This window comes from Pseudorca crassidens, chromosome 5, assembly GCF_039906515.1.
Source record: "Pseudorca crassidens isolate mPseCra1 chromosome 5, mPseCra1.hap1, whole genome shotgun sequence".
Taxonomy (NCBI): domain Eukaryota; kingdom Metazoa; phylum Chordata; class Mammalia; order Artiodactyla; family Delphinidae; genus Pseudorca; species Pseudorca crassidens.
The window spans coordinates 95221977-95235348 of NC_090300.1; the positions used below are offsets into that span (position 1 = coordinate 95221977).

The following is a 13372-nucleotide window of genomic DNA, read 5'->3' on the forward strand; positions in this document are numbered from 1 at the left end:
ACAGGGAAAGAGTTAACGTAAATTACATCTGAGGTCTCTTGTGGTAATTTTATGAACTGATATGCAAAAGAGACAAATCGGGAAAAAAGTAATCTGACTGTTGCCAATTGTTTGTTGTTTACTCAAAATTGCACACAACTCCTTACACTGAGCTATTTAAAATACGCTTTGCCAAGGTGCTAGTAAATGTGAGTAGGACTAGCAAAAGATGCGTAGGAAAAAAGTTACAGGCAATTTGAGTGTTAATCCTGACCTGGAGAATTTATAGAGAATTAGGATTGTGAAGATTCATTCTCAGGAAAAGATGATTTATTAACAGATGCTTAGAAGCAATTAAGACCTTTAACATTAACCTAGACAACATAAACTATTTACCTTGGCCAGCACTGTTCTAAGTTTACAGGAGTGTGTGTGTGTGTGTGCGCGCGCGTGCGTGCACGCGCGCGCGCGCGCGCGCGCGCACACACACACACACACACACATCGGGGGAGAATTTTTTTTTAATTAAGAGCCCACTAGTTACTAGGACAACAGTCTTCAAATTAGGTTAGGCAAACTCCTAGAAGTGCATAAGACTTTCTAAGGGGTATGAGGGGTATGCAAGCACATAGATGGTAAATCAATTTCCATATCAACCTTTGTAAGTACACTTATCTGCCTGAGAATGCCCCTAGAGAGCAGGTTCACCTGTCTCTTCCCCTCTTTTCCTATCCCCCCTCTCCCACTTTACAAAATCAAGGCACATAGTCATTCATCACAAATGTCACTCTGGGGCATTGCTTAAGGTAGGAAAAAACCTCTGAGCAGGACATAAGGGTACAATTAGAAATACTGGTAGCGGTAGCGAGGGGCTTCCCTGGTGGTGCAGTGGTTGAGAATCTGCCTGCTAATGCGGGGGACACGGGTTCGAGCCCTGGTTTGGGAGGATCCCACATGCCGAGGAGCAACTGGGCCGTGAGCCACAACTACTGAGCCTGCGCATCTGGAGCCTGTGCTCCGCAACAGGAGAGGCCAGGATAGTGAGAGGCCTGCACACTGCGATGAAGAGTGGCCCCCACTTGCCACAACTAGAGAAAGCCCTCGCACAGAAACGAAGACCCAACACAGCCAAAAATAAATTAATAAACTCCTACCCCCAACATCTTCTTTAAAGGAAAAAAAAAAGAAAGAAATACTGGTAGCGAAAAAGTGTGTGGCCCTAACTCTTGCAACTCAGGTGGTTTTGCCAATTTTTTGCTTGGAATAAAATTGGAGGAGGACCTAATTTGGTTGTCAGCTGATAAATCATTAAAGACAATTTTAAATGATAGAGCACTGTGGTTTTGAATATAACTGAGGAGGAGTTCAAAGAACTGAGTGACACTGCTGTAATAATACTCTCATCCTCTTCAACATATTTATGTAAACAAAATTTCAGTGTATATATTAAAATGAATGAAAAGTATGCTGAACTCTTTCTGCAGTGAATAATATTCATGTGTTGATATATGAACTAACTAGAAGAAAAGTACCAATAATGCACTGAGATAAATTTCCAGTAAAATAATATTTTTCTCTAATATTATTTATCAAAATTTGTAATTCACATGTTATTTTGATCAACTGTGTACTAATAATCACTGTGATAAATATCTTTTAAAGTCTCATGATCACAATAAATTAAATTTTGTCACCAGAAGTACCATAGGGTGACCAAAAATAGATTTTTTAAATGTAATAATACATAAGGATAAAATTTAGTGGGAAAAGTATAATAATAAAGACTTCAAGGAGAAAAATTCACACTAAAATCTGACTGTTAAAGAATAGTTTGTAAATGGATAGTGGTAGGTAAATATTAAACAGCTATGGTATTTGATTCAAGTAAATACATTTTAAAAGGCTATACCAATTTTATTAAGAAATGTCAACATTTACAATCAATGACGATTATATCATTAGCAAATGATTAAACCTATGACAAAATTTTTAAATGTCATTGAAGAAATATATGACAGAATCCAATAGTTTTCAAAATTCTTTTACTGCAGCAAAAATGTTTAAAGACTGGTGAACCCTTCTTCCAGTCCAGAGCACCTTTCAACTGTTACTAAGAGTTTAAAATAAATAAGTAAATAAATAATTTTTTTTAAAAAAGGACAGCAATCTAGAACCTCAAGAAATGAGCCACATGGAGCAACTAAGTTTTCCAGTTACCTGTGGTTATATTCTTTGAGTATCACAACCGTTTTGTCTAATTTTAAGCTATCATAAATGAAAATCTTCTCAAAATGGGGAACTTGAGACCACACCAACGTGATTTAACCGTTTATTAGTGTTTCCCAGACAATTATTACTAACACCAGTCCTGCAAAGTATTCATATGATGCCCCCAAGGCTTTTGCTGATCCTTGTGTTTGGCATTTTGCATTTCTGCCAGCAAGCAGGGGATGTGGGTTCAATTCCCGGCCCACCAATCACGAGCTGCCAGCCCCTAAGCCAAGGTGCTGAAACACCCTGAGCTACACCTTTCTTCCCTATAAAAATAAGTTCATCTCATTTTCTTAAACTATCTCACAAAACTGAGATGAGTTCACAGAAGTGAACATGCTTTACTTTAAAACTCCACACAGAGAAAACTTAGGTTCTCACTACTGAGTGCCTGCATGAAGCTCCCCTCTCCATTCTAATTGTGGAAATCAGCCAAAAAGCTAACTAAATCTGTTTAATTCTGATAAAAATGGTTTAAGTAAGGGATGGGTGTCTTCTATAAAATACATACATCAACTTAGTGACATTTATTTCCAGAGGTCATATGAGTTCTGGATCACTGATACTGATGGATGGCTGAGTGACATATAGAAAGATGTAACTCTATATATGTCCCATCCAAAACCTCAATCTGCTGATATAACAAAAGATTCATGGAAAAGAGAGGCCTAACATTTTTAAGATGTGATGCTCATTCACCTTAGTACCAAGCCTATCACCCTCCCAACCACCAATATACAAATACATGTTGCTTTTATTAATTATCTGCTCACTAAAAGTTTTTTATTATTATGGTGTTTGGTAGTCCAAAACTTCAGTTCCCAAGCTACTGGTCCATCGAGTGCCCTAGAACCTTAGGTTCATTCCCAGAAGCACAAAATAAACCTTTCACTTTCAAAAGTAGCAAATAAAATTCAAATAACATCGAAGGGGAGATAAGGTTTTAAAGAGTTAACTGATACTACCTGTTCTATTTAAAATGTCCATATGGTAAGCTTACTCTATTCTATGAATTATTATGTGGTTACTATTATTACAGTCTCACTTGACCCTTGAAGCAATTCTAATATTATTTCCAGGCTACTGATTGTGAAACTGAACCTCAAAAGTATTGAAGTGATTTGCTCAACATCACAAATGAAAGCCAGAACTAGAACTCAATCCTGCAGATGGATAGTCCAGCAAAGTTTGCTGGTACATGTACTTGCCCCACTGAAACTGCTGGTATAATCAACAAAAACTGCAGTGAGAAGCTATGGCAGCATTCCTGCTCTTTTCTGTGTTTCCCATGGGGCATCATGGTTTTAGTCCAAAAAGCAGGCATTTTGGAATAGCACAGATCAGAGTTTGAATCCAGACCATGTGACTTGGGCGAGTTATTTAACTTTTCTAAGGCTCAATTTCCTCAATGAAAAGCATTTACCTCTGAAAGTATCAGGGCCCAGCAAAATGTCCCTTTCAACTCCTGAACTGCAATTCTATTCGACTGGCAAATCTTCAGTCTCATGCTCATGCCATGTTATTGCTGAGTTCCTGTGGATAACTGTGTTTGGGGCTTTTAATCTACATTATTTTCCTCTGTGCCTTCTGTCTAAATCTAAAACCTGGTTTTTTTCACTTAAAGTGACTGCTGGATATCTCAGTTTACCTATTTCCCTCAGGCAGAGTTAGGCTGCATTCCATGTGTTCCCAAAAGCTCTGCATATGCCACTATTACAGCATGGATGACTCTCATTTGTGACTAAAGATCTCATTACCCTGTGAGATCCCACAGAAAAGAATCCACGTTTTGCTCATCTTCACAACCCCAGCATCTAGTACACTGTGTTGCACTCAATAAATGTTGAAAGATCAGCTGCAAGTTTTCAAACCTGTTTTTTGTCTCCTTCAAGGTTTCCTTTGCCACTGTCTCTTTAGATAGTGATAATCTTGGATCACCAAAAGTGATTAGGATTTAGAGGATTAGTGATTACTTCTCTGGCAACTGGCTGGGGAAATAAAAAGGAAACAATCCTGGGTTGATGTTTCAGTACCCACTTTCCTGAATATGCCCAGATTCTGTTTTCAGACAAAAGATATGCCTTAGGGTCATGATCACTTAAAATTTTTTGACTAGCTCAAGGGGCTTTGTTTACCCCATAATATCCAGCAAAGTGCCTAGCACAAGGTCAATGTCAGATAAACACTTTTTATATTGGTTAACTGACAGCTGCTATTGGAACTGCCATAGGCCAAATGCAGAAGATCCCTGAACTACCAACAAGGGTGTTAAAAGATTTAGCAAAACACCAGTTAGTCTCTAATTTCAGATAATTAGCTTTTTAGAAATGTGAAACTATGATTAAATATAGTCAGACAATAAAAATTCCCCCAAATATCATACTTCTATCTTTTCCATATGGAGGTCTTTGAAAAGTATAGTGCTAAGAGAACTTCCTAACCTTAATCTGGAAAAGAACACTCTCTCATAAACTATATGGCACAAATTAACAGAAACTGTTGGTGCTTTAAGGTATGTGTATAGGAAGGAGACTCGGGATCAGTGATAAAGTAATACTCCTGCAATTCCCCAAATCTGATTCTATTTTGATAAATCTAAACATACCTATTTGAAAAAGTTACAGGGGGCCCAGAGGGGTGGGAGTTCTGAAAGTTGCACGTGCCCCTTTTGTTAATAAAGCCTGCGCTTGTGCATACTGGTAAATATAGTAAAATAAACTTTAAAGTAAAACTTTAGGTTGTATGAAAAGATCTATCTTTAAATGTTTCAAGTTCCCCTAAGATTTCCTTGCATTATTAGCCTTCAAGAGACATTAAGGCTGAGCATTCTGTTCAATGCTAAGGCAGCTATTATACTAAAAATCATCTTAAGATATTTTTAAAAATCAGCAATCTCTCAGAGAACACCTGGTGATCTTAACAAACCTTTTTTTAACCCAAGACATTAAGAAAAAAATATATATATAGTATAGTAAGTAGATTACATTTTACAGGCCCATAGGCTTATAAGTTTTCCCAAATGTCAAACTCATACTATACTGAGAGATTATTAACTTTGTGATGGAATTAATCTCTTTAATATAAAAGCCACAGTCATAGCTACCATATAATCAAAATTAAGTTATATACACAATGCCAAAAAAATTCAAAGTAACATTTTTTTGTGTCATAATGATTATAAAGGCTAAATGGTATATATTCACCAGTAAGTTACAGATTCTCCTCACCACATACCTTCAAATATTCTTTTATTATCTTCATGAAATCTTAATAAGAACATTTAAATTACCTAAAGTATTCTGCTCAAGGAAATATTTCTATTAGTATTAAGACCCTTGAAAATAGAATGTTACTAGGTATGGGATTTGTATTCTCCTTTTAACTGCATGCTATTACTAACAGGGGTAACATTCATTGATTTTTTTTTTCTTTTTTAAATTTTATTTTTTTTATTGAAGTATAGTTGATTTACAGTGTTGTGCTCATCTCTGCTGTACAGCAAAGTGACTCCGTTATACACATATAGACATTCTTTTTTTATATTCTTTTCCATTATGGTTTATCACAGGATACTGAATATAGTTCCCTGTGCTATACAGTAGAACCTTGCTGTTTATCCATCCTATATATAATAGTTTACATCTGCTAATCTCAAACTCCCAGTCTTTCCCTCCCCTATCCTGCTCCACCTTGGCAACCACAAGTCTGTTCTCTATGTCTGTGAGTCTGTTTCTGTTTTGTAGATAGGTTCATTTGTGCCATATTTTAGATTACACATATAAGTGATACCATATGGTATTTGTCTTTCTCCTTCTGACTTACTTCACTTAGTATGATAATCTCTAGTTGCATCCATGTTGCTTCAAATGGCATTATTTCATTCATTTTATGGCTGAGTAGTATTCCATTGTATATATGTACCACATCTTTATCCATTCATCTCTTGATGGACATTTAGGTTGTTTCCATGTTTTGGCTATTTTGAATAGTGTTGCCATGAACATAGGGGTGCATGTATCTTTTTGAATTATGGTTTTGTCTGGGTATATACCCAGGAGTGGGATTGCTGGAGCATATGGTAATTCTATTTTTAGTTTTCTGAGGAACGTCCACACTGTTTTCCACAGTGGCTGCACCAACTTACATTCCTACCAACAGTGTAGGAGGGTTCCCTTTTCTCCACACCCTCTCCAGCATTTGTTATTTGTAGACTTTTTAATGATGGCCATGCTGACTGGTGTGAGATGGTACCTCACTGAAGTTTTGATTTGTATTTCTCTAATAGTTAGTGATGTTGAACATCTTTTCATGTGTCTACTGGCCATCTGTATGTCTTTGGAGAAATGTCTATAAGGTCTTTTGCCCATTTTTTGATTGGGTTGTTTGTTTTTTGTTGTTGAGCTGTATGAGCTGTTTGTATATTTTGGTGAACATTCATTAATTTTTATAGTTCCTTATAAAACAAGTAAATCATATTTAGTAGAAATATATTTTCTCAAATCAGATTACATATATTATTTATTTGCATGTTTTTTAAACTGATAACTTTTCCAGAGAAAAGCTGTTTTTCTATTATCCTCTAACATCTCTCTAGCTCTATGAGGTCTCAGGTTTGAAAGTCATAATTTGTCAATGTTTTAGCAAGTCCCTTGATACAGAGATATCTAAGATGGGTCTACAATACACAAGGTTTTACTGATGGAAATTTAGCAAGCATATTTTACAATATATTTTCACTTAAGAGAAAAACCACTGAGGTAAACATTTCCATTTTACAAAGAAAGACACTAAGCTCCGTAGAGGCCAAGCAACTCACATACTAAATAAGCTTTAAAAGGAAAGATTTGAGTTAGGTTTTCTTTCTTGAAATCAGGTGCTTTTAGCATATACTGGAAAGTTTAAAAATACATTTGTTCTTCAATGAAGAATAAAATTTGGGGGAGCAGGGAATTCCACATGCTTCTCAAATGCCTCCTGCTTCTCCTCCCCTTTAAAGCAGCTGTTTCTGCATCATATTGGACTTGCACTGCTCCCCGAATTCTCTAGCTATTGTTTTGATCTCTTTCATTATAACTTTTTTCACTGTCCTATGAAAAATGAAGAATGTTATCTATGTTTTGTTTTTTGTTTTTTGTTTTTAGATAGGCATTATAGTTTTAAAAAGAAGAAAGGCTTCTTCTAGAACTTACAAGCACCAAAGAGAAGGGAAATATACCTTGAAAGCTAATGATGTGATTCTACACTTAATCTATGATTCTGTCCTTAAGATTATAAGGGAAAAAAACCATCCAGAATGGCATTAACCTTTAGGAAATTGGCCACTTCCCAAGAGTGGATAATGCATGGAAGCTGGAGGTATTATGGGTTGTGTTAAGGAGGCAAGGTCACAAAAGGTCAGTAACTAAGTTTCTGGCAATACTGGGGCACGCAAAGTTGTGACTTCTGTTGGAACCATACACAGCCTGTGCTTTTATTGATGAGTGGAACCCCTGACCTCGCACTCCCGAACAGCTTAATTCCTACTATCTGTCCCAAACCCCAAGTGCTGGTTGTAGGCCCACTGGCATGGCTTTTTATGATAGACTAAGTAATAGGTAAATAAGCTCTCAGATGTGAAACACTGCCCAACACGGTCACTGCAAGAGGGATTCATCTATGTAGGTAGGAAGTGCTCTGGATAAAGGTTAAACTCTAAAATGATTTAAAGAAATAAGAGAGGGAGTGGTAAAATAAGAGAGATGAAGATTTAGAAAACTGAAATACAATAGATACGTGTATATGAACATAGATAAATAATTTTGTTTATAATATAAAACATATATCTAATTATTTCAGTCATAAAATCTTCATGCTTAAAGCTGATACACCCTTACTGGTCCCACGGAATGGTTATTTATAAAAATATTTTCAGAAGTGTTTACAAGAAATACTTCCTCTTTGAAACTGTAAAACTCATATTGTACTTGTGAAGTAATATATTCCTGGGAAAAAATGAAAGGATTAGGATCTGTAGAAAGGATGAAGGGACCAAATTACACCCCAAAATGTTGGAAAGCACTAAAACAAAGGCATAAAGGAACTAATCAAAATTCATGGAGCACAAGGCAAAATTTCCAGCCAACTGTGAAAATCACACTTTTGAAACAAATTTTGTTTTGCTAGATCTTGTCCTTTCTTTAAATACATCTATGTGCCTTTTTTGTGATTAAGAAGGCCAGAATTCTCAATTCTGAGATATTTCTGTACTTGAACAACAGGTTAACTGTCCTTTGATATCTTCCCAGAGAAAATGAAGAGCACGATTCTACTTCCGAAACTTTGAAAAAGAACTGCTATGTGGTACTGCTCAAAAACTAAGCCAACACTTAGGCTTTCATGCTTCCTCTGGTGGAACTTCTTGAAACAGTGCCAAGAATCATTTGATCACGTAAACCAGTGCTGATGAGTTAGAAGCAGCTGGAGTATATGAATCAGTGGTCATTTCTCTGTTACATTTTTGTTTTCAAATAATTATCTGGAGAACCAAGTAACTTGATCAAAAAGGCACACTGGAAACAAAATTAGGAGGCAGAAAACCTAGAGAATAGTTCTGAATTAGGATTAAACTCCTTCAACTGTTCTCTATTTTTTTCTATAGCTTTGTTTTCTCAGTCCTCTTATAAGATTTTGGAGAGTAAGGAACCAAGTACATTTCTACCTTCCTAAACACAACAAGATAATGGTCAAATAGCAGATGTTCAAAAGACATTTACTCATTGAGTATAATTAATAAGCTCAAATAATAAAATGTTTCCTTACTTTTCCCCCACTAAAATCAAGTATGCATTAAAAATAGGAGAAATTGCATAAAATGATTTCTAAAGATTCAAATACAATGCATCAAAAAAGCTAAAGGGAAGTTTCATGGGGCAGAGTACAATAAATGCAGAAATGGAAATAAATGTGTGTAACACAACAGCCCTAATTCTTACAACACAGATGTTCTTTGTAAACACCATTTATGTTTTTTTAAACTAATTTAGGAGATTTAATTTCTTATATTCATGAATGTTCACTAGTAGACTATATACAGTATATGATTTTAAACTGAAATAAATATTGCCCACAATCACATCACTCCATAGTGATTTTTGACTCCCTGCCTTTTTTCTTTGTAACCCCGAAGCCTGCCATGCCTTTACATCATGCTATATGTTCAATTTTTACCCCATTCTTGCACATTTCAATCAGAGAATAGGACATGAGAAAGGCAAGAGTTGAGAGGAAAAGGTAAGTGGGTATTAAGAAATAAGAACAAAAAGATAAACAGCCAAATCATTCAGGACTTTCTTAGTCATGGTAAGGAGTGTGTATTTATCCTAAGAATGATGAGAATTCAGTATAGGAGTAATAAGATTAGATCTGAATTTTGGAAGGGCCCCCCCGTCGCCCCCCGGCAGCAAGGGGAGGAGGGTGGACAGAAAAGGGGCAAAACTAGAGGCAGGGACACTTTTTAAGAACTTGCTTAGAGACTTCTCTGGTGGTCCAGTGGTTAAGACTCTGCTCCCAATACAGGGGGCCCAGGTTCAATCCCTGGTGAGGAAACTCAGATCCCGCACACTGCAAGTAAAAGATCCTGCAACGAAGATCCCGAGTGCCACAACTGACCCGGCACAGCCAAATAAATTAAATAAATAAATAAATTGAAAAAATTGAAGGAAAACAAAAAAAAAGAACTTGCTTAAATTACACAGGCAAGTAATGTGGTGGTCTGTATTAGGATGGGGCCAGTAAAGAGGAGGAGCCATGGATCAATTCCAGAGATGCAAAGGAAGTAGAATCAACTAGACTTGATGATTAAACGTATCAGGGTAGCAGATGGGAAGACAGGGAAAGGGAAGTTTTACTATAAATCCTTCCTGAGGAGTATTTTTTTAAATGACGAGCTGTAATAATTATAAACTTGCTTTTCTTTATATGCTTGCCTTTATGCATGTATTCCTAAACAATACACCGTTTAAATCTGCCAGCTTCTGAACTCTAGATAAGTAGAATATTCTTCTGTAACTTCCTCCCTTCTCTCAGGATTATATGTCTGATATTCATCTGGGTGCTTGTGTTTACCTCTTTCGATTATATGGCCAAATGTTGAATGAATATACCAAAATTAACTGTTCTAGTAAATGAATGATATGCAAAAAAAATTTTTACCCCATTCTTTTTTACTCACTTATGTTAGTTTTAGGAAAAATAACGTAAGTATTTCCTAATGTTATTAAAAATATAAATGAACATAATCTTAATGGCTGAATTTTTTTTTTTTTAACTGGAATTGGGAAACTCAGGAACAGAGAAGTTAAGCATCTTGAACAAAGTTACCAGATTTACAGATAGCAAACTGGGATTTGAACCTACAGTGCGTGATTCCACAGCCCTTGCTAGTAACCAAATTGCTTCTTCTGTTTATGCGATGTATGTTTGCCACACCCCTCCCCTCGTCCCACCTACATCTCATTCAACTGCATTAGCTTCCAGCTTCTCTCCAACAGGAGAAAGGGCTACTCAATCCAGGCTGGCTTCTTTACTGATCCTCCTACTGTCTACCTTTCCGACCCCCATCCCTGTGCTCCAGGCCACTTTTCTTACTTTGTGACCATGTTGTTCATATAGTTCCTTCTGTCAGTCACTTCCTCCTTTTCTACCTCCTCAAAGCCTGACCACCTTTTAATACCTGGCTCATGTCCCCTCCCCTCCATAAGGTCTTACAATTAAAACCTTCATTCAAATCATTCAGTAATTACTTATTTAACACCCACTGTATATCAGGCACAGCTCTGAACACTAGGATAGAAAGGGGAATGAAACAGACAAGGCTTCTACTCTCAAAGGAAGAACAGAAGATAAACAAGTTAAAAAATAATTTTTCAGTGATAAAATATTATGAAAACAAGGTGATTTCTGTACTATTTCTGCTTGGCTTTCTGCCAGCTTCCTGTAAAACTGTAAATCATTGAAGGCAAGGATTCAACCTTTTGTCTAAAGCCTGGCATACAATAGGTACCTCAGTGATCAGTGACTTAATACGTGTACAAATGAAGAGAATGGATGACTGGATGGAATGACGGATGGACGGAGGGATGAATGAATGAACAAGCAACTGCCTCAAACTGTGACTAAACCATTCCGTCTCTAAGTTTTGCTTTCCCCAACTAAATTGTTCCCCCGACTAGACTTGAGGGTCAAGAGCCTAGAGTCTGAAAATCTGTACTGGTCTGGCCTGCCCAGTGAAGGTGAAAATGAATCAACATAGGGCAGGCACCTCCAGTTAAGGCGTGATCCCCACTATTTCTTATCCTCTTACCCAATGCCCATTTCCCATAGTCACGCTCCCTGCCTGGTTCCTGCAAGCATCTGCCCCCATGCAGTTACCTTTAGGACAAGGTCCCAAATTTTCATAACTAATAGTAAATAGAAAATTGAAAAACTCCATAACATAATCTTAACTAATTCTTTAGGAATTGTGAGAATAGCAATTTCTAGCTCAGATTATCTAGAACTACAAGAAGTTCTGAATCATCCTAATATGCGGCTAAATTCTCAAAAGCTTACCAAAACGAATTTCATTTTTCTTTAAAAACGCTAATTTAAGTTTTCAAAACATTCCGAAGAAGTGGTGGAATATAGTTTTAAATTAAAGCAGGATAAAATGGCCAAGCTCTCAACAGTGTGGAATTACTTGCTTACATCATTGGACACAATAATCACAGACCACAAACAAGGACACTGTTTACTTAGCCTTGACAACAAAAATAAATCCACAGACAACTCTGTAGACCCCAGTCTAATGAACACAGTCTTAATAGTTCAACATTCACTTTAGGTGCACATTTAATTGTCAACAATATTATAAGCATAAATGCAAACTTTGTGACAAAAATCCAACAGTAATGGTCAGTTATAAATAAGTTAACTAACCAGGGCACCCAGAAAATACATTATTTCTTTTGTAATAATCATTAAGTGAAACATTAAAAAAAATTTTTTTTTTCTCATTAAGAGCTAGCTAACCCCTGAGGATGTGCCCATCACTTGACTTAAGTTTAAGAAACACAGATCTAAAAAATACAATTAAGGGTATCTCTCCAAAAATGAATTCATGTTTATTTGTGATATGGGCACATATATATGTACAACAAACTGAATACTTTAATCAGAGTTCATTCCTGATTAATATTCAAACGCTAGTGATTCTTAAAACATTAAAACTTTACATTCCTCTGCCCATCAGCCACAGTTCTCTGATGAACAAATAGTTAATGTACATAAATAAACTCTTTAAAACAGCAGCTTACTGATTACTGTTACTTAAGAGAACCATGTGGATGAATTATCTTGGCCAAATAATTATCTTCTATTTATTTGATATTAACTTCCGATTTTGCATTGGGATTTCTTAAAGTGAGAACATTTGTTTAATATTAAAGTTATATGAAAGAGCATCTGAAAAAATATCTGAAAGTTGATCTTTTATTGTTCACTAACAAAATGCCCCAAAATTATAATAAAGTGTAACCCTAACCAACAAGAGTTAATGCAGATTGAAATCTGAAGAGTCTGGAACCTCTTAGTTTAGGGGTTACTGAACTCTTTTGTGAAATAAACATAATACAACCAAATATCTTATCTTCTTGCATCTCCGTACTGTGCTTTAATAACAATTAAAATAAGTCCACTTTTTAGTTATCCAGAGAGTCTTAATTATATAAAACACAGGTTTCCTATTCAGGAAATATTTCTCTTATTATTTCAAGTGCCTCATGCCAATTTAGCATCACTAAAAATTATAAATTTTGATAAAATATTTTCCAAAGAAACTAACGAACCATAGAAAAATAAATAAGATTGTATTTTTGTGGTACTGAGTTAGCTAAAAGCCACAAAATTGGAAAAGAAACACTTCTTATAAACATCATAATTATAAAAACTTAATAATTTAAAGACTTGAATTGTACTTGCTTTCATATATATAGTATGGGCCTTTCAAGAAGCTATTTTTTCCTACTTGGAAATAAAGATATTTCCTTTTTATCTTAGCATAAATAACTAATTCCAATTCCAAGCTCCCAATTCCATCTCCAGGTAC

The 13372-nt window shown here is 35.8% G+C and overlaps 1 protein-coding gene across 17 annotated transcripts in view; it reads right to left on the reverse strand.

Moving 5' to 3' along the window:
• Positions 1-13372, reverse strand: part of BBX (BBX high mobility group box domain containing) — a 279480-nt gene that overhangs the window by 203831 nt on the left and 62277 nt on the right. The gene's annotated exons all lie outside the window — the stretch shown is intronic.